The sequence below is a fragment of the Pongo pygmaeus genome, chromosome 6, assembly GCF_028885625.2.
Source record: "Pongo pygmaeus isolate AG05252 chromosome 6, NHGRI_mPonPyg2-v2.0_pri, whole genome shotgun sequence".
Lineage (NCBI taxonomy): Eukaryota > Metazoa > Chordata > Mammalia > Primates > Hominidae > Pongo > Pongo pygmaeus.
This window is the reverse complement of record NC_072379.2, coordinates 120,062,847-120,085,737: the sequence shown is the minus strand read 5'-3', so window position 1 is coordinate 120,085,737 and position 22,891 is coordinate 120,062,847. Positions and strand designations below refer to the sequence as shown.

Here is a 22,891-nt window from a genome sequence, read left to right as displayed (position 1 = left end):
AAATATGTGAAGCAAGTTGATATTGCTTATATGGAAGCTAATTCAGCCATCTCAGAGAATTTTAATTTCCTGAGGAGACAGTAATTTTTGATGACATATCTTTAACTATCTGTTAAAGAACCCATGACCAGAAAAACACATATAACTGAGTCAGCTGTTCCAATGACTAGTTATATAAAAACAATGACCTGAGAAATCATGTGAGACCATTTATTCGATGATGGATCATTAGTGAAAAACTCATATGTGGCAACAGGGACCAAAAACAAAAAGAAAATACCACACAGCTATATGGAAACAATTGTCATCCATTTACTATTTTCTTAAAATTATAAACAAGATAAATATTTTGTGATGACAGACATCTATCTGGCACAACAACAACAACAACAAAATTACTCCTGGGAATGAATAAGATCTCGAATGAGCTGCAAGCTTTCCTTTTTCCATAGGTCACACATTATGCATGTGCTATACTCATGTAATCTGCGAATACACCCATTTGTTCATTCACAGCAATTTTCCTGCACATCATTATTCAGACTGTGAACTATGTTAGTAAATCAATTTCTGAAACAGGATTCCTTTTCTGAAAAATATTAATCATATTTTACATGCTGCATCAGATGCTGCCCCTTGTTGGACCCCTAACATTGGTCACACACTGTGGAGTTTGCCTGTGAAACTCACTTGAATGCAGAACACTGGAAACCAGAGTCGTTGTGACAAGGCTGGCATGATGACATGCGAATAGAAGGATTCAGATGTAATATTATTAGTAGCACAGTGGTTAAGTGTGGGGCTATTGAGTCAGACTAAACAATTCAAATGTTAACTCTACCATTCACCCTCTTTGTGACCCCATACAAATCCAACCCATTGTTGCCTCAGTTTCCTCCTCTGTGAAGGGCTGCCTTATAAGATTGTTCAGAGGATTAAATGAAGGGATACATGTAAAGGACCTAGAACCATGCATGACAAATAGTGAGGGCTCAATAAATGTGACCATGATTGGAATTAAAGCCCTACTCTGTGCCACTAATCACACTGTGTACCTTATACAACATATCTGTGAATTAGATAGTGTAAGTTTCATTTAATAGATATTCTGAACAAATGGCAGTTATAGAGCTTGAGGAATTTATCTGGTATTAGTACTATGTTTCATATGCATGCTATACACATGGTATCTATTACATATGCATATATGTAATATATAAAATAAAATTAAGCTATACATTACATACTGTAGCCATTTATTATTTTATATCCTGATAATATGCCATGGACATCATGGGAGGATTTTAATGATGATGGGGGTGGGGTGGGCTATCTCAACATAATTAGAATTGCATACTTAAAAAATACAAAAGCTAGACTGAAGACGAGTGAGTCTAGAGGTAGGAAAGTGAGTTAGGAGGCTATTATAATTGTTCAGGGGAAAGGTGATAAAAGTCTGCATTAGGTTGGTGGGGAAGGAGCCAGGATACAAGAGCTATGTAAAAGGAAGTTATGAGCACTGAAGGAGAGGGGGAATAATCTAGGATAAGTTGGAAATCTTTGGGTAACTGGCTGGACAAATGAGAAGAGTTTGGGGTTCCAAAAACACATCCATTCCCCTTCCCGACCAAAGGAATTTGTGTTCTCTTTGCTGCAGTGTTATAACACTTTTATCAGACCTATTGTGCTCTATTGTAATATATTTGGATTTTTCCCAAGACCTCAAAAACCTGGACAGTACACAGACAATAGCATCTGCTGAATAAATATAGATTTTAAGTCACGTTGGCCTTGTTCAATATATGATATGTATTAAGACATATACTTTATCAGTACTAAATTTCAATTCTCTTCCAGCTTCTTGGCATATAAGGATATCCTCCTTGGAAATAAGAAAACTTGAAATTGGTGCTATTGGAAAGAAGAATCAATAGCTCTAAGCGACACATATAAATTAATGAAGCATTCCCCTGTGCAATTTTTGTCACTGAGTCATAGGACTGGGATGACCATTTGTTTTATATTTTTTACTTTAACTTAAAATGATGTTAACTAGCATTAGTTGCTGAGAGTGTGGGGAAACAGGCACACTTATACATTGTTTACAGTAATTAGCAGAGCATATTAAAGTTTACAATTCTCACTTAAAATTTTTTAAAATTCCATTTCTAGAAATCTTTACTAGAGAAATGAGTACAAGAATACAAAGATTTATCTGTAAGATGATGGTCATTGTAGCAATATTTATGGTAGCAAAGCATAAGAAAATCTGAATGTATGTCAATTAATGACTAAATAGATAAATACAGTATATTCATAAAATGAAATATTATGTAGTCATTTAAAAGAGGAAGGTAATTTCATATTTCCTGACCTGAAAAAATGTGCAAAATATATTAAGTTGGAGAAAAAAGAAAGCGGCAGGCCACTATTATAGCACTGTTTCATTTTTATTTTAAAATACAAATGTATGTAGGTATGTATATAAATATGTCAGTGTCAGTTTGGGCAAAATATTGAAGAATATGCCCTCAACTGTTATATGCTCTTTAACCTCGGAGCATAGTGTGACCGAGTATGATGGGATAGGTGGAGAACAGATGTTCACTAGGCATTTTACATGTTTTTTTTTTTAAGTGGTGGGATTATGAGTAATTTGTATTTCTTTCTTCAGGGATTCTCAGTATTTTTTCAGCCATTAAAAAACATTAAAAACAAATTAGTATGTACTGATCTAGAAAGATATTCATAATATTGTAAGTAAAAAAATGGAGGTTACAAACAAAAGTTTGTATTTAATTGTATCATTTCTTGGCAAATATTTATAATAATAAAAAGGCTAGATGGATATATACCAAACTGTGATATCTGGGGCAAGATTAGAAAGAACATGCAGTGATTTATTACATACATTTTGTATTATTTGTAATAAAAACAATAAAATATTAAAACAACCATTAATAAAAGGTCATCATGGCTGTTTTATATCTTAGAAATGTGCTTTAAAAGTTAATAGATTTTAGTAAAGAAAACTATATTCTAATTAGATCAGTAGCATCTCCCATTATGCAAAATATCCTTCTGTAAAGTGAATTAACTTTTTGTGATATTAATATTCACAATGCCTGGCTGCCCATTTTGGCCTAGTTAATGCTTGCCTTTTGGAGAAATAGAGGTCAAAGTTTCTTAATTATCTGTCTAAAACTTATTGAGAAAATGTCATTATTTTGTCTTCCTTAGCATCTCAAGGAAGGCTGTGTGCCCCACTTCTGTGCATTTGGTCCCTCTTTTCCTTTTTGAATGGGGGGTATTTATCTTTAGCAGTTGAAACTCTTTGAATGTTGACATAACTTAGATTTCAAGGCAGAAGAAGGGAGGTTACTGTTGCCTGTACTTACATAGAGGGAGCAGATTACTACATTTGCCTGAATACAAAAATCCTGAAAAAGCAGCTGTCTAGTGGAGGCTTCCCTGTCCATGGAATGAACTTCCTTTCTCATGGTCATTAAGACCTACGTTTGGAATAAAATCAGCTTTTATCATCCTGTTTAGGGTAGTAAATGAATTGGCTGGGTAACCTTCAGCTTTCTACTTGCTTCCAATCCATGTTTTAAAGAGCCTTTTAATTTCTGAGCATTTAAATTACATTAATTACATTTGAACTGAACAGGTTCTTACAGTGTCTTGTGCTTGCAAAATTTTCAAAGGGAGAAAAATGTTAGCTCAAACCTTGTAATCCTAGAGCTGAGCGCTGCTGAGAGTTTCAAGAAAATTCAGCAAAATGAATGTATTTAAATTCAGCAAAATGAATGTATGTAAATAAATAAATAAAATTGTATTTATTTATTTATTTAAAATAATATGTAATTATATTCTCCATTTCAGGACTCCTAAAAGAACAAACTATCTGTCTTAATTGAAGCTGAGTTTTCAGGAAGAGAAAATAAGTAAAAACAACAAAAACAACACTAGAAATCTCTGAAAGTGCAAAGAAAAGATAATACCAAAAGTACCTAAAATGGAGTTTCCTAAATATTAACTGAGGAGTGACTGTGAAATCTTTCAACAGTGTGAAAAGTGGATAAAAGACTCAGAATTACTTATAGGGTGAAAAATATAAGAGGGATGAAATAATTAACTTACTAAAAATGGAAGTAAGTGTTGCTTCATTGACAGATGAGTGGGATGTATAAAATCCCACATTGTAAAAAAGATATAATTTTTCCAGTTCTGATTAATAAAGGACAGTATTTCTAATGCACTCATGAAACATGGAAAGACTTTTCGTGTTTGATGACATATATAAATTTAAGAAAAAATCTTCAAAATCAATAAAAATTATAATTACTATACCTATCAACAGGCTTAACAATTTAGTTTTCTTAGTATTTAAAATTCATTTGAAATCCTCATCAGCAAAATAAACCTTGCTTTCCAGAGAGATAAGTCTTTTCTTTACTTAATAATGAAAAGGAACTGCATCCCAGAAAAGAAAACCAATTATTTTATGGAGGTGGCCTGCAGCACCCATTTGAATCATCAGGATTAGGCAATGACCCTCTTTTGGTTATATTTATCTGACCGTTTTCTGCAGGAAAGGAACATTAATAGCTATATAAAGCTTCAACACATGTTGCACAGAGAGGACTATATAATCCTCTATTATTTCTGCCTGTAAATGACTACATGTCTAGCACTAGCCTGGGGCAGAATTGGCTGCCAGGAAACTTGACCTGCATCATGGGCTTAATGAAGCTGTAATGTTCTGTTTATAATTCTTTCCACTCTTAACTAGAATTGTATCCAGGGGAAATGAGATAATGTGCCTCTCCTTTTTGGATCATTGGGGCTACTGACCAGTCTTCTGTGAAGGGACAAGGAATACAATGTGGATACTGTTCAGGTTCTGTGATTTGTTCTGCCCATCATTCTGGAGGATCAATTCAGATTTGGGCAGGTAGGGCACCTAATTTTCACCCATAGGAACAAAGTCTGACATATGGCTGCCTGTAGGTGTGTGTGGACTGGTAGACTTGAAATATACTTGTATACAATTTCCTCTGCCTTTTCTATGATGACAATAAGTGAGGCTGGGCCTTTCCCATATTTTTTATTTAGAGATGTTTTCCTTCAGTATCCTTATCCCTTTTCTGATCCTTTTTCTCATTCAGGGGCTTCTACTTTGTAAAATTATTATGGACTTTTAGACTTCTAATCTGCTCAGTCTCTTCTGGCCACCCCAGCAAGAAAGGAAAGGATATAATTTTTTTTTAACCTAACCCGTAATCAAACCAGTGGCCCCCTCTCCAATTTTGGAACAAAGAGTTTAAAATGGAGTTTAAAATGGAGGCATCATTACATAGGCAAAAGAGGTTTTTAGAGTAGGTAGTTCTCCTGCAAGCATTCTGAAATGTGGGGTGTTTGAGGAAATACTGACTCGGGTGGATCTCTCCTTTCTGAGCTCCTCCTCCTCACCTCCCTGAAAGCGAGGGTTGGGAACCCTCCCTGAGTGCAGGAGCAAATGCAGGCGCTATAGTGGAGAAGTGGGTGTCTTGCCTCTTTTGGCCCTTTGCGTGGACAGCCCCAAGACCTAGAGCCAACCCTGCCATGTGACACGCAACTGACAAGCAGCTTCCCATCCTTTTTCTTTCTTTATTCTTCTTCTTTTCCTCTGCTCTTGAATACCAAAACAAAACACAGCCTCATAATCTACTCATTTAATACAGTTACCCTTTCCCTCCATGACACTTAGTCAGAATTCCTCTGTTATTATACACTTGTTAACAATTTCAGTGGCCCTGTTTCCCTCAGACAGAAAATTCAGTTTCCTCAGTACCATGAAGGCAGAAGCAGCACAGGAGGGAGACAGAGGGTGATGGCCTTGCTGCTCAACTACACTGAGAGCAACTGGCGTCTTAACTAAGGAAAAGGGCCCACAGGGGCAGTTAGGGAGCCACTGTGGCCTTTGAGATGGTATAGAATGGTCTGTTGTCAGAGTGGAAGCCATGCTGACGGGTCTATCTGTTGACAGAGAAGGAAAGGGAAAGATGGTAAGACATAACCAGGAGTCACAAAGATAAAGATTATTTTTTAACATGGGGGTGATTTGTATGTTTGCTGACAGAAAAGAAGGAGGCAGTAGAAGGGATAAGTTCGAAGAATAATTAATTGGTGGAGCCAGGCTCCCAGGAGAAAGGAGGTAATAGGTCTGAGGAAAGTGGAGGGATTAGCCTCTGAGAGAATAGACAGCTCTGTCTTAGAGAAGGGATCTGTGAAGGTATAGAAGGATTTGGAGATGTAGGTTTATACCAGCTGACTTTGATCTTCTTAACAATCTGTTGAGACTTAGGGCATAGGGATGAAAGCGTGAGGAGAGTGGAAAAGATTTGGAAAGGATGTATCATGTCCTTTGGTGGTGAGACAGGTGTGTCATATTTATTTATCATGGGCTGCGAGTCAGTGGGTCTTAAAATAGGAACAACTGGCTTCAGAAATTAGTAACAGCCTAAGCCAGAAGGAGGGAATAATTCTAGAAAAAAAGGCACTCGGTGAACCACCACATGTTTTGAAAACTCACTGGGTCTATAAACCTTCCTAGAGGCTCTTTGGAAAATGAACCAGAAGACCTGTGTTATAGCATTGACTCAGCTACTTAACATCTTTCCTATTTTTGGCATGATTGTTAATTATTTCCCAATCAGGCTCACCACTTGCAAAATGGGTATCTATTAATTTACTCAACAAATACTTACAGACTGCTCACTACTGCAAGGTGCTGTGTTAGGGATGGCAAGTACAAGAGAAACAGGATACTCTGTCCTCAAGTTTCCATCAGTCTAGTGACTCCCAATCTTGCTTCATTTACTGGGAGGGTCAACTGAGATAATAAGTCAGAATGTGTTTTTAAAATTCTGGAGCCCAACTGTAGAAAAAATCTAGAGAAAAGTAATTTTTTTCTTGAAACAACTGTCTTGTTGTGATCATGACCTAATGGTGATCACAATTTCCAGATAGAAGACTACCTCCAAAAGATGCCCGCGGCTCTCCCAGGCTTAAACCCTCTTACGGCAACCATTGTCTCCCATTGGGAAGCAGGGAGCCTAGCTTTTACACCGCACTGAGGCTATCCTCTCCACTTCCTCCTGTCTCCAGTGACTGGTTGCCATATTCCTGTGGCTGACTCCTCTGATGAAGACAGCGCTAATTCCAGCAGAGGCACAACACAGAGCTGTCCCAGCAGCCAAGTGTAAACCAGCAGAGTTCTTTGATCTTCAGCCTGGTGCATTCTTTGGGTGGCCAAAACTTTGGAAGGACAAGCTGAAAGAGTATGCCTGGTGTTTGGAAGCCAGGTCAGAGGTAATGTTCTGGAGATGCTTTCTGAGAGTAGAATTAAGAAAATTGCCTTTTCTTTTTGATGTCTAAGTCTAGAATAGGAAAAATTGTTCTCTGAAATGTATCCAGAAGTTCTGGGAATGGTCTCTCACTACAATTATGGCTGCAGGATTAATTTTGCTATACTATACTCAACTTTCATTAGCATACAATTTTGTTCCATATTTCTGTTTTATCTAACATTAAAAAATTGCCATCAGTGGTGGAATATGGAGGAAATGGAGGAAATCTTTCTCTTCTTTTGTGTTCAGGCTAAGGGGAAGTCTACTTCTAAAAGGAGGATTTGTCAGATAAGAAAAAAATATAAACTGCAGATTAGGTGTAGAGGAGAGGAAGACAGAAGATGAAACTGAAATTGCTTTACCTTCTGCTTTCTGTCTTCCTCTGTGAAGGGCTGTATAACTGCATTCAGAAATTAGACTCCTAGAGGGCTTACCAGGTAGAGGTATGAGCTAATTGCTCCCTATCTAGGTGTGAGGAAAGCAACAAAAAGCTGCAAAGAAATCAATTTTCTGGGCATTCCTCTCTAAATTTTCTCCTTCCTTCCTTCCTTCCTTCCTTCCTTTCCTCTCTTTCTCTTTCTTTCCTTCTCTCTCTCTCTCTCTCTCTGTCTCTCACTCTCCCTCTCTCTCCCTCTTTCTCTCTTTCTCTTTCTTTCTTGATGACATCTCACACACCCTGTTGCCCAGGCTGGAGTGCAGTGGCGTGATCTCGGCTCACTGCTACATCCACCTCCTAGGTCCAAGCAACTCTTCTGCCTCAGCCTCGCAAGTAGCTGCAATTATAGGTGTGTGCCACCAAGCCAGGCTAGTTTTTGTATTTTTGGTAGAGCGGGGTGTCACCATGTTGACCAGGCTGGTCTTGATAATAATTTATTTCTATAACTTTGTCTTTCTTGGGGTGTCTCAATAGATAAGTGCATTTTCTAGAGCTTGTTCTCTAAGCTCTGGTTCTTGACCTTCCCATCTGATGTGCACCTCCTCCTACCTTGTATCTCAGATCTGATTTTCTCAAAAACCTAGAGATTGCTCTATTAAAGGCAGAAACACCCACACATGTTACAGTGAAGGGAGGTTTTTATTAGCTTTCAACACGTGATTCTCTGCCTTGCCCTATCTAACGTTCTCTTCACTGCTCTCTCCTCTTTTGATTTGCCTTTAATGTGGATATTCTTCTGTGAATGACTCTGAGGTTGAATGTCTGAGAGACCCTTTGCTGCTACAATGATACTATTGCTCTCTGTCATTTCCTCATTGACCTTAACTTCTTGGTGTGATTTGTTTCTCTTCTTGGGCTAGAGAAGTTTGTTTCTCTTTAGGTTCCCCACTTTGCACTGGTCTGTATCGAACTTTCTGTTTCATTCAATTCAACAAATATTTGCTGATAATTGTGCGTGGTCCAATGTGGGATAAAAATGTAAGTAAGACTCTTTCTTTTTTAAAAAACTTTAAAATTTGTGGGGAGACAGCCAAGTGCAGAGTATAACCCAAATATTGTAATAAGTTCTGCTGTACACACTTGAGAAGAATTAACTGAAGGTATACCCACATTCCCAAAAAGGCTCCCAGAACCTCTCCATTTTGCCTTTTTCCAATTTCCAAATTCCTACATCACTTATTTGAGGCTTAAATCAGCATTTTCCACAGTGTATTCCTTGTAACACTAGGCCCAAGAGATGCTCTGTGAAAAAACAATTTCACGACCAATTAAGAATAGGAAATGTATACACATTCTCCTCTTGGAAATCCACAGTATGCATTGACACACCTGAGGTTTTCACCAGCAGAGAGGCTGAAGAAAATTTCTTTAACCCAGAATTTTCTGATTTTATATCCTTGCACACCACTTTTTACATAATACCTTATAGGAAAAGTGATGTTTCTCAGGCCACACTCTTGGAAACATTGCCCTAATTGATTTATTAAATGATGAATATGATAATGTTATGAAAATCTTAGATGTATGCACGTTTATCATCATATAAAACCTTTTATACCAGCTGGCTTTTTAAATACCCAGAATTGTGCTGCCCAATATGGTAGTAATGAGCCACATGTAACCTACTGAGCACTTGAAACACAGCTAGTCTCAGATGAGATGCACTGTAAGTGTAAAATACACACCAGATTCAGAAGACAATATAAAAAAAAAGTGAACTCTCTCACTAGTAATTTTTATATTGATTATATATTGAAACAAAATATTTTGGATATATTTGGTCCAATAACATATTATTTAAATTAACTTCCCCTATTTATTTTTAAAAAATGTGGCTACAGGAAAATTTAAAATTACATGTGTGGTTCACATTATCTTTCCATTGGCTGACACTGCCTTAGAAAATAGAAACTTTTTTCTATATTGGTATTTTTCTTTTTTTTTTTTTTTTTGAGATGGAGTCTCGCTCTGTTGCCAGGCTGGAGTGCAGTGGCATGATCTCGGATCACTGCAAACTCCACCTCCCAGGTTCAACCGATTCTCTCACCTCAGCCTCCTGAGTAGCTGGGACTACAGGCGTGCACCACCACGCCCAGCTAACTTTTGTATTCTTAGTAGAGACGGGTTTCACCATGCTGGCCAGGATGGTCTAGATCTCTTGACCCCGTGATCCGCCCACCTCTGCCTCCCAAAGTGCTGGGATTATAGGTGTGAGCCACCACGCTCGGCCCTACATTTGTATTTTTTCTATAGCACACAGAAAGACCATATACCCAATGAAAACATTTTCAACATTGTTGACTAAATTATTATGGTTAGGAAAGCCAGTGAGTTGAATCTTATTCTCCAAGGTGTTCACACTCTTACTCATTATCATACCCCGTGTGTGGACTGTTCTTACTGTCCATTCACTACTTCAGCCTATAAATCATAGAGAACCACACGTGGTAATGCTGTGCTTCTACAGATGGTCTAAGACCCCTTGTTATGTTCTTCTTAGCTCCCCAGTTACAAATGCTAAAGTGCACTTGTAATTCCTATTTCAAAGCAATCATTCCGACGTCATTTTTGTGAATTTCAATAGTTTTGGGCACTTATAGACTGTAGAGTTATTCCCTGGCATTGAATCTAATTTGCCAAAGGCATCATCATTGTTTCTCATGACCTAAAATACCACTCCTTGGTGGGCAGGGGAAAAAAGCAGAAGTCAAAATCCCTACTATTATCACATTTGCTTCAGAGGAATCTTCCCAGATTTGAAGGTCCATGTAACAGGCTCAGAAATAACTGATAGAGACCGTGTATTCCGTTACCGATAGGAATGAAACTTAAAATAAAATCACATGCTTTGATAAGTCATACCATATCTGTGAAATCATTATGCCAGCACGTGGTATCTTGTAACCACCTGAATCTACAGCTACATGAAGGGCTTTGAGTTAGCTGCATTTCACATGAGCTGCAGAGAAGGCTCTGGTGTAGTGAATTTCAGAGAGTAGTAAGAAGACAACCCCAATGGCAGCTGATATGAAAGTTGCAGTGAGAGGAAAATAAGCAGGATTGGGCAGCACTCTGTAAAGTATGAGTCCGGGCAAAAACACAGGGAACAACACCATGGCAAATAAACTGCAGGTGCTTCCAATCAGGCAAAAGTGTGCTTGCTCCATTCACACTTGCCATCTGAGGAAAACTGCAATGAAAATGGATCTGATTTACTCATCTTTCACACAGAAGCATAGCATGTGCACAAGAAACCATACCGAATGTAACCATAAAAATGAGCTTTTATCTAAGAAGGTATAAAAAGGCATCAAAAAAGATGTGTGCTCATGACACTCAGAAGCTTGTATTTGAATAAAAAAGCCTTCTTATTATGTCAGTTTGGTTCAATAACATTTTTTGAGATTGTCTAGTTTATAAATGCCAAGGTATAAGGTACTGAGTGATTTTTTTCCTAAACATTAAACTCTGCTGACACCACCTTGTCTTTTGCGTAATAACTGCTACCCCCAACACTATTTTCTGACTTTTTATTGTAATCTTGTTCTAAACACGTCAGTCTTTCTCTATTGCAATCTAACCACACATTGTTATTAGACTTAAACTTTGAAACACATTTCTGAACATATCTCCCCAATATTTTAAAAAATCAATGATTTACCATTGGCATTAAACAAAAGCCACACTTACTAGTCTGATTCTTCAGTTTACAATTTGGTTTCATCTACTAGCTTGGCCTTATCATCCATAATCAACTTTGGATACTCCACAGATGAGGCAATTTGGACAGCTTGCTTTGCTACTCTTGTGCTGCTAGGCTCAGCGTCCATCTCTGCACATCCAGCTCCTACTCAAAGTTCATGGCTCAAGTCAGTTCCACGGCTCTCTCAATAGCTAGAATTCTACAGCCTCTGCCCTCAGCATTTTTCTAAGCATTCTTCTACTATTACCTCTATTAAGCACATACGCGTGCGCACACACACACACAACACACCCATATACACACACTCTACTGTAGCAATTATTCTGCCTAAATCAAATCCTAGCTTTGCCCATTACTAGCTGTTTAACATGGGGCATTACTTAACCTCCCTGTGCCTTAGTTTCCTCAAGTATGAAAAGAAGGATAATCATAGGACTTACTTCTAAAGGTTTTTGTGGGGAATAAATGAGTTTCTGTAAAGTGCTGAGAACAGTACTTGATGTATAGTTGGCCCTTTGTAAGTAATTCGGTGTTATCCATAGCAGCAGTCATAGTAAAGGTATTAGTGGTACTGTTGTTATTTTTTCATCCCTGGCAGTACTTTCATGTGATCTCATGTATTGCTCATGATCAACAAACATTTATAGAGTAAAGCAGTAAGTAAATGAGCATAAAGTAATACATTTTAAAATGAGAGTCAATGCACTAATTTGCTATTACTTTTAAAACCTGCTTTAGGAATGCTCTCTTAACAGTACCAGGACTTATTGGGTACTCTCTAGAAAAAAAAAAAAAGATTATTTTTAAGGAATAACTAAAGTAAAAACGAAGCTCTATGAACTGGAAACTTGTGGATTAGCTGCTTTATGAAAGTGCATTATTTTAGTGTGCAATTCTGGAGAAGCAAACATTGATCAACATTTATATTTGATATCCTTAACTTTAATAAACGTACACAAAACAAAAACTGAGTTCAGTCCAGTAATGGCAACCAAATGGTGTTTTTTAACTTTCCAGATTGACTTTGTGCCCATTATCTCATTAAAGTTCTCTTGCTCTAATGAGCTAGACTTGTGGGAAAAGGTTTAAAAATAAAGCTGAAAAAAAAAGAAACTTTAGTGTGATCTAAAATTCGGTCTCATCTATTCTCTGTCAGCGTACAGTAGCACGGGGAACTGAAGAAACACTCTTCAGCCTTTGAAAATCAATGTGCATTTCATAGAGAGCTGCTGCCTTTCAGTCATAGCGTTTTCCCCGCTGTCTTATAAGTATGTCCTGCACTAAATTTTACATGTCCCCAGACGCCTATTTAATTCTCACAGCTGGGAGACAGGAGTAAGTCCAGCCAAATCTGTTTTCCTAGAGTGCCTACAAATCTGCCCTTCAATAATTTATTTTCTCTACTATAATGGTCTGTAGCTAAGCTCTAATAGATTTTGCCACACAGTTGCTGCTTTAATCAGAGAAGAGAGTTTTATGGGTTTATTAATCATGCTCTTTTTCAAAAGCTGCTGATTAAGCATTTGCCTGACAGTTGCAAGCAGTCAGAAGGTACAATGGAGGCTGTTTGCTTACTGAGTAGCAGCCTGCAGGTAGCTTTCTCATAGGGCCCACAACAGACTGCATACAGCTAGTGCCAACTGAGCAGACTGAAGTTTCAATTCTCCCCAGCTCCTAGCAACAGATTGTTCTCAGCAATCTTCTCCCCGCCATTTTATTCACCAGGACTATTCCAGCAGCCAATAGCAAAATTCCTTCCTGCTCTCCACATCCCAAAGCAGCTAAATTATTTCTGAAAACTGAATGACATGCTTGGCAAAGAATTTATTCCACCCTGAGGCGCTACTTACAACATGGTTTTCTTTGGCCTACTCAAGCAGCAGACCCACTAAACACTATCTCCCCCCGCCTTCTAGGAAAGCGGCAACCTAAGCCACATAGTCCCTTTATGTGTTATAGTCAAGGCACCAACTAACAGCCAAACAACACAGCAAGGCTTCCTGGATTCAAGAAAACCCCTATTTCTCCAAGGCCAATTTACAGCACACTCATAGGAACACACATTCAGACCAAACACCAACCAAGCTTGAGGTTTTGTTAGAAGTCAAGATACCGGTAATAAGTAGCAAGTTGTGTTTTTGAAAGAAAAATTAACTTATATTTACTGAATGTTTTTACACTGAATATAAATGTTTTCTTCAAAATGCGTATCTGTCTGGAAGTCCTTCACATTCCTTAGATATGTGTGTAAATTTCTGTATTCCCTTAGTGGTTATTACCAAGTAGAGAAGAGTGAAAATATCCTTGAGGTGAATTTAGTAAGGATTGGTCCATGACTCGTCTAAACTTTTCTACATTTGGTTCCAGAGCAAACATTTAAAGCAGTACTTCATATTCTCAACCTAGCATAAGTGTGTTAAATGTACTTCTCCTTTGACTTAAAATGATCAGATTTCTAAAATTAAATTTTTGCTGGAATTATCAACATTATATTGATGTATCTGTAATCACTAGAAAATGAGCAGTTCTTTGTTTCAATATGTGTTTTCGTATAATGAAAGGTGATTTAAAATGATAGCAATTAAACTATGGAAAGAATAAAGCAAAAATATTTTAAAATTATCTTATGTTTCTTCAAAATCAAGCTGTTAACTCTACACAAAGATTTCCTGGGTTAGTATTATAGATATCTGTGTAGATATTTCATCATGTCTATTAAAAGTCTGGGGTCTTACATGTTTCTATTTGTATCTCCTATTTTGAAAGAATTAATGGACAAATAAACAAAACAGGAGACTTTAGTATGGTACTTTATACATTGTAGTATACTAAGCAAGAAAATCATAATATTAAAAACTAATGGTGCTCACTTCACCAACACATATACTAAAATTGGAATGATACAGAGATTAACATGGACCCTGTGTAAGGATGACATGCAAATTCACGAAGCGTTCCATATTTTTAAAACAGAAAATTTAGCCTGACATGGTGGAACAAGCCTGTAGTCCCAGCTTCTCAGGAGGCTGAGGCAAGAGGATCACCTGAGCCCTGAAGGCCGAGGCTGCAGTGAATGGTGAAATCACCACTGCACTCCATCCTGGACAATGGAGTAAGACCCTGTCTCAAAACAGAAAAACAAAAAACAAACAACTAATGAGAGAAAGGGATGTTTTTAAAAACAGATCATTTTAGTTCTCTCTAATGAATTTATAAAAATTAAAAACTTATTTTATGAGACATTAGAAAGTCCCAATACACACATTTGAATTCATTTCTATCCTTCACATCATATTACATTTTTAAATAAGCAATGAGACATACTGAGCTTTAAAGCTTGACAGATTTAACAGAAAAACCAAAACCCCAAACCATACAGCTGGTAAATGAAATAATCATCAGTTACAGTCTTGATATGTGGAGATCATATATGCTCTGCTTCAATCACCTGAAAAAAATGGTAAAATAAATCTATACTTTGGTCCATTTTAATTAAATTATATTTAATCAGCATTATCCAGGTAGTGCCATGAACACTTTTTACTGCTATCATTTCAAAATATATTATAGGCCGGGTACAGTGGCTCGTGCTAGTAATCCCAGCACTTTGGGAGGCCAAGGCAGGTGGATCACTTGAGGTCAGAGTTCGAGACCAGCCTGGCCGACATGGTGAAACCCTGTCTCTACTAAAATAAATATAAAAATTAGCTGGGCATGGTGGCAGGCACCTGTAGTCCCAGCTACTTGGGAGGCTGAGGCAGGAGAATTGCTTAAATCCGGGAGGGAGAGGTTGCCGTAAGCCGAGATAGACCACTGCACTATAGCCTGGGCAACAGAGCAAGATTCTGTCTCAAAAAAAAAAAAACAAACCATATATATATATGGAGAGAGAGAGAGAGAGTGCTTGCTAATCCATGTTAATAGAGGCCATGACTGTACAGATAAATGAAGTCCACGGATGTTAATTTCTAACTCTTACTTCATTGTATACATATAAGAAAATACTTCTGATTTATTTCTGAGATTTTCTATCAGGCATGTCTTAATCTTACACCTGAGTGTTATAGGAGACATAAAGTAGTAGAAATTTGACATAAATCAGAAATAGGATTAAATCTTAACTACCAGTAACCCTGGGCAAGTTACTAGCCTTTTAAAACTTCAAGTTCCTCCTCTGTAGAGTTAACAACACTTACATAGTGGGGTTATTGAAAGGCTGTGCATCTACTAACACATAGTAGTTGCTCAGAAATGGCAACTTCTCTCTATTTTCCTACTTTTCATCTGCCCTTCATTTGCTTCTGACCCACTCTTTAGAATCTTGGAACATACCACGCCATTGCTGAAATTTTCAGATGATCCATGAGAAGAAGCAATTAAAGAAGAAATTGAATTAATGTGATTTTGATTTTATTAGTTTAAGTGACCCAATAGGAACTTTGACACAAAAGAAAGCAAAACTTTTATATCTACCAAACAAGCCTAAAAGGTATTAGGGTACTATAAATGGTTTATTTTTTCAACTAAAGTAACCCAGATTGTTCAAATTTTCCGTCATTTAGCTTGGTATCTTTAATAAATGTTGGCCAGTCTAACAGCACTCACATTTCACTTTTGGTTTCTTCTCTTTTAATTTTTTCATCAAACATTTGTTCATATGCATTGTAAAAACAAATAGAAATTAATCATAGCAATGGCTAAAATATAAACCACAAATTTGACTGAGTCAGCGGAGGTTTTTCTGGGTAACCCCAAAATTCCATGTCTCTGCGTATTTCAGTCCCTTTGTCAACTTATTACATGATAAATGAAACAGCTCAGAAGAACAGAGTAAAAGTTAATCCATCTTAAGAGTTCTATATGCTCTTAGTCAGATCCCCGATCCAAAAGGAAACCTGATCTAGGTTTTGAAAGCACTTTGTTGTCCCAGAATGATTTTACTTGATCAAGTTCCCAGAAAATACATGGTTGAGCCTGATGACAAATTGTCAGAAAGTCAGTGGGGAAGTGCTCTGCTTCTCCTCAACAGAAAACATAAGAATCATATCTATTTTGTCTGTCTTAAAATTTTGATATAAGAGTCTTCTCTTTGTCATCAGGTGTGAATATTTATTTATTTTACAGTATGTATGTTGTATTCAAGTGAGGAAATGAATAAAAGATAGTTTTCTCTGGAAATTTTCTCTATCCTTTCATTCTTTGTGTATTCTCTTGACTTCTAAATAACTATTGGTCTGCTTTACCCCTCAAAGCCTGACCTGCAGTTATTCAAGTTTGAACATAATGTGCCAAACATTTTGTTCACCATATTAAGCTATGTGTCGGGTACAAAGAATAACTTAGGGTTAGCTCTGGTACTCGAGGGATGTCCTGCTTGATTCTAGAGAGCACAGACCCAAAGCAGCATGTACACTCATGCATATCATCCATCTTATAGGTTGTATATTTCTTCCAGAATATTTGGAACCATAAGTGTTTTGGACTTCAGATGTTTTTAGATTTCTGAATATCTGCAGTAAATATTTACCAGTTGAGCAGCCCTAATCCAAGAATCTGAAATCCAAAACACTCCAATGAGCATTCTTTTGAACCTCATGTCAGTACTCAAAAAGTTTTGAATTTCGTAGCAGTTCAGATTTTGGATTTTCAGATTAGGGATACTCGAACTCTATATGCATACATGACTTGTAGGAAAGGATGAGGGGAAATGGTGAAAGAATAAGATGACCCAAGAAAGAGCCAATTATATTTAGGAAATGGCCAGTGGACATGGTAGTTAATAGTTGCAGATTCAAATATAATGGCAAAGCTTCACAGATTTCCCCTCTCCAATTTCATGACTTTCTGCTTCTGGGTCTCTAACTTACTCATAATGCCAGAAATGGGATCACTGCACAAGATATTTTCAATGTATTTGTAAGGTCTACTTATATCACTTATTGTCAAGGAAGTGTTTTGGTTTGCTGCCATCTAGACGAGATCAAACAACACTTCGATTAAAATGAAATATTTATCGTGGACCTAACTGTAGTGCCAGTTTGTTGGTAAGCCAGGGAAATAATGTTGAAGGAAAGTTCAAAAACTGAATTGTTCAAATAATAGCATTTCCTTTTTTTCTTTCTACCATCTTTCTCAATTTCTGTGATGAGCTCACCAATTAAAAATACATTTTGATCAAGGTCTGAAACTGATATACCTCTCAGAGTTTTGGTCCCAAAACTACGAAAAAGAACCACAGAGGCATGCAACCAATAACCACCCAAATTTGAGTGAATTAGAACTTTTCCGTTTTGCCACACTAGTCCGAAAGCCACAGGCATTCCACCACCCCAGAAGGATCTGGAGAACTGATGGAGAGAATAAAAAATGAACGCATAATTGTGCTGTTGTATTCTTATTTCAAAGGCCATAGAAAGAACCCCAAGTTTCAATTCAAAGGCCTCCCTAGCAAAAATAATATTCTTCTCCTCAGCCTGCCTTGTACTGGTCCTTCAAAATCATCTCAGATGTCACTTCCTCCAAGAAGCCTCCTCTAATATGCTTAATTGCAGACTGCAGGGTGTAGGCTTATGGTGTCCTTTGCTCACCAGGGCATGAATTTCCCTATAAATCTGCAAACTATTTGTTAAACTCTAAAAACGTTGTCTTTTTCTATGCTCGGTGTTTTTTGAAGAGTTTGGATTGCGGTTTACATTCTAAAAGGTGGCAAAAAGCATTAATAAAACAGTTCTTTTACTTTTCCCCCCAAGAACCTATCCTCTAATATTTTGGAACATTTTCCTCGTTCCATTAATTCTCTATTTTGCTATAACCACATGGCCTTTACCTCCAAATAACCTTGGCATTTATAGGCTAAAGGAACAATACTATAACAGCCAAGACTGGTCAGACAGGCTTTAAAACTCAGCACTGACTCTGGGATGGGGAAAATCTGATTTGTATGTGTGCGACTTTTGTAAAATAATTTGTAACTTAACTTAGATGACTTCACTAGGATTTAATAAAATCCTGTCATCACATTCAGGTTTCAGATTTTATATGTTTGCTAAACGTGGTAGAATAATCCAGAGCTGCTTTCATTTCTTCAGAGTTTGTGAGACTGTATTATTTGAAACAGAAGTTTTTGATGGTCAAAAAAGGATATATATTTCTCTGATACTGGAAAATAAAAGTAGATAAAATAGAAATATTTTCTTAAAAATTATTTCTTTCTTTACTTATTTTCTAATTTTCCTGAGTCTAGGAAAACACTGCCTCTCTAATTTTACTAAAGTTAGAATTGAAATTAGTTCCTGAAAATAATATTTGGGATTAGGGGCAGTTTAATGTCTGGAACACACAGGTCTGGAAGTGAGAAAATCTTGGTCTTATCCAGCTTAAAATATTCAGACATATCTTTTTAAAAACTAAATCGGATTATGCCATGCCTGTTCTCAAAATCACCCTATCCCTCTGACCCCTGTCCAATAAAATCTAGTCTTTTTTTTTTTTTTTTTTTTTTTTTTTTAGACAGAGTCTCGCTCTGTCGCCCAGGCTGGAGTACAGTGGCACGATCTCGGCTCACTGCAACCTCCCCACCAGGTTCAAGCAATTCTTCTGTCTCAGCTTCCCGAGTAGCTGGGACTGCAGATGTGTGCCACCATGCACAGCTAATTTTTGTATTTTTACTAGAGACAGAGTTTCACCATATTGGCCAGGCTGGTCTGGAACTCCTGACCTTGTGATCCACCCGCTTCGGCCTCACAAAGTGCTGAGATTACAAGCGTGAGCCACCGTGCCTGGCCTAAAATCTAGTCTTTAGCATAGTCTGCAAGGTGTTTCATGATCTGCCTCCATTGCCCAACGTCTATGCACCCGTCTCATTTTTTTTCTCTCTACTCTCTACCTCATTATTTGCCAGAGTCACAATGCCCCTTCTACTCACTGTTTCTCAAATCACCAGCATGTGCACACCCCAGGGCTTTTGCACTCACTGTTGTTGTTCTGCCTAGGATGTGCCTGTACCAGATAGCTGAAAGGCTTCCCTTCTCACTTCATTCAGGTCTCTGCACAAATGTCACCTCATCAAATGGGCTTCTCTCACCATTATTACAATAGTGTCCCTTCTCATTCTCTGACTTTTTATCTTGTTTAATTTTTCTTCAGAGCACATATCATTATGTGGCCTATTGTATATTTACTTGTTACAATTCTTTAACTGTTTCTTCAGCTCTAATGTAAATTTCACAAAAGCAGAGATTTTTGTCTCTTTTTGTTTGCTGTCTAGGTCTTGTTCACTGTTGTTTCCTGGTGTCTATAATAGTACCTGATGCTCAGTAGGCACTCAGGAAATACTTGTTGCAAGTATTTATACCTGTGGAATGAATAAATAAATCTTTGTATCTATTTCCTAAATAGATGCAGAGTTAAGATGATAAAGTAGGCAATAAATACAAATTATATACATATATAAACCTCATACGAAAGTAGAATAAGAATATGGCTAGAAGCACTGTCATTTCTTTTCCAAAAATTGTGGTGACTTTAAAAATCACCTATGGGCAAACTCATTATTTTTCATAAATTGAGAGGCATCGTGGTTAAATTAATTTTTCTAACAAACCTTCTGATATGGTTTGGCTCTGTGTCCCCACCCAAATCTCATGTTGAATTGTAATACCCAGTGTTGTGGAAGGGACCTGGTGACCTGGTGGGAGGGGAGTGTATCATGGGGGTGGATTTCCCCCTTGCTGTTCTCATGATAGTGGGTTCTCATGAGAACTGATGTGTGGCACTCCCTCCTTCACTCTTTCTCTCTCCTGTTGCCATGTGAAGATGTGCTTGCTTCCCCTTCTCCTTCTGCCATGATTGTAAGTACGTTTAGGCTTTCCAGCCATGTTTCCTGTACACCCTGCAGAACTGTCAGTCAATTAAACCTCTTTTTTTCATATATTACCCAGTTTCAGGTAGTTCTTTATAGCAGTGTGAGAATGGATTAATACACCTTCATTGATTTTACAGGACTTTTTCATACTGGCTTCAAAGTATCCTTCATCTTCATAAATGAAGAAAGCTATCTTGGAGCAAGGAAGATGTTGCAAGTAAAGGTAGAACGGAACACCATTATGTGATAATATGTCTGAAGGACTCAGAAATGCCCAGATTCTGCTATAAGGCATAGTCACTACTCTGCTAGTTAGCAGCTCCTGAAATAATCAGACAAAGGATGATGACAAATCGGAAGCAAGGTTACTGTTGCCCAGGCTTTGCCTCAATTTTCTTTAGTAGTAAACCTGGCAGAGTCAAATACTCATGTGCAAGGAGCATTACCTCCCTCACCTAAGCTCAGATCCTAGTCTTCTCTTCTCTCCTCTTTACACCTTCTTGCCAGTGACATAATGGCGTATCTGAGCCTCAGTCACACTTGAGATGAAAAGGATTTTTCTGTCCCCATCTTAACTCTATTTCTCAGCTACATTCCCATATTTTACCACGCCTCCCATTCCTTCTCAGCTTTGCCATGCCACACTCTCCTGATTTTCTTTCTTTGTTCTTACCCCTCCATTTAAGTTTCCTTTTCTGATTCTCCCCTTTCCCCATCTCTAAATGTTATGATCCTCGAGGCTCAGTTTTGGAATCTTTTAGTTTTTCTCCTCACAATCTCTCTTTAGGATGTGTCATTCATTCCCACAAATGTATTTATTTTCAACGTTTTATTTGTAGAAAAGTTCAAACAAAACAAGATTAAATTTAGATTGAGTGACTACAGTAAACAATAACTGAATTGTACATTTTAAAATAAAGAGTGTAATTTTGTTGTTTGTGATGCAAAGGATAAATGCTTGAAGGGACAGATATCCCATTCTCTATCATGTGCTTATTTCACATTGCCTGCCTATATCAAAACATCTCATGTACTCCGTATATATATATATATATCTACTATGTACCCATAGAATAAAAAAATAATAAATTTGGATTGAACATCCATATTCAACAATTATCAACATATGGTCAATCTTATTTTATCTAAACTTCTACTCCCTGATTTCTTCTCACTGGGTTACTGTAAAGTCATTACCAGATATTGTATCATTTCATCTATAAATGCTTCGATATATATTTCTAAAAGACAGACACTATTTTATATAACTAAAATACCAATCAAATTTAGAAAAAAATAATAGTTACTTAATAGAAGCAAATATCCAGTGTTTAAATTACTCTTATTGTTTATGTTTTTAAACAATTGGTTTGTTTGAATTATGAGCCTAACAAAATGTGAACATTACATTTATTTAGGAAGTCCTGTGAACTTTCTCATTGCATCATATCAAGAGGCACATAATGTCTAGTTGCATCATCTGTAAAATAAAATAAAGTCTATGTTTCCCAACTTTATGGCCACATTGTAAAATGGGGTGAGAGGGCAACAGGGCCTGAAAAGCCAGCTCATCTCTTTGTCCCTGCTGGTTAGTAGAGATTTTATAATTCTGGGTTGCAAAACTATACTTTGTTTTGCTTCTCAACTCTTCCGTCACCTGCAAGTAATTTTCTCTGTTAAATTAAAGCTGTTTGAAAGACCTAGAGTGTTTACTGCTCTTGAGTGTTTACTGCTGTTGGCTGAACTGCTTGATGCAGACAAGATCATTTAATTTTGGAGATTATGAGGCTGAGGTGCCTTTAGATGCAATGAACACAAAACCTAACACTCCTGCCATCACCTACAAAGCGCATGTGATCTGTCCCCATCTACCTGTCCATCCTCTTCATATATCACCCTCTCCCTTATTCAACCACACTTACCACACTGGTCTTTCTGTTTCGTTTTTGTTTTTGTTTTCAAAAGTGCTAAGCTCTTTCTTGCCACAAACCTTTGAACCAGCAGTTTTCTATACCTGGGATTTTCTTACCCCAGCGTTTCTCAAAACTGGCTTCCTCTTGGTTGAAATATACCCTTCACAGTAAGATGTCCTCTGACAATCCTACCGACCTACTGGGCTCCTTACCATTGTCCATTATAGCAACCTGCTCTTTTCATTTACAGCACTTAGCATAATCTGTAATTATTATATTATTTTGGATCCTTATTTAATGTCTAGATCATAAAATATATTATAAACTCCACAAGAGCAGGAGAGAAAAATCATGTCTATTTTGATTACCTTTATACTCTTGTGGGTACCCACTGTACCCTAGAAAATTGCATCTAGAATGAATGAATGTGCTCCAGAGCCCGGGGCAGGCCCAGGTTTGGCCAGTTTATAGCCTATGCTGCAGGGAAGCAGGAAGTGTCAGAGTAGACCACACTAATGTGCAGACTCTCTTGAAGCACGATGACCCAGCACAATGGTTATATGTTTAAACAAATATCCTGGA

The 22,891-nt window shown here is 37.4% G+C and overlaps 1 protein-coding gene and 1 non-coding gene across 5 annotated transcripts in view; one reads left to right on the top strand and one right to left on the bottom strand.

Moving 5' to 3' along the window:
* Window positions 1–22,891, bottom strand: part of CPED1 (cadherin like and PC-esterase domain containing 1) — a 315,286-nt gene that overhangs the window by 91,780 nt on the left and 200,615 nt on the right. The gene's annotated exons all lie outside the window — the stretch shown is intronic.
* LOC129041754 (U6 spliceosomal RNA) lies at window positions 14,396–14,499 on the top strand. Its single transcript, XR_008503910.1, has one exon. It is a non-coding gene; the product is annotated as a U6 spliceosomal RNA (small nuclear RNA).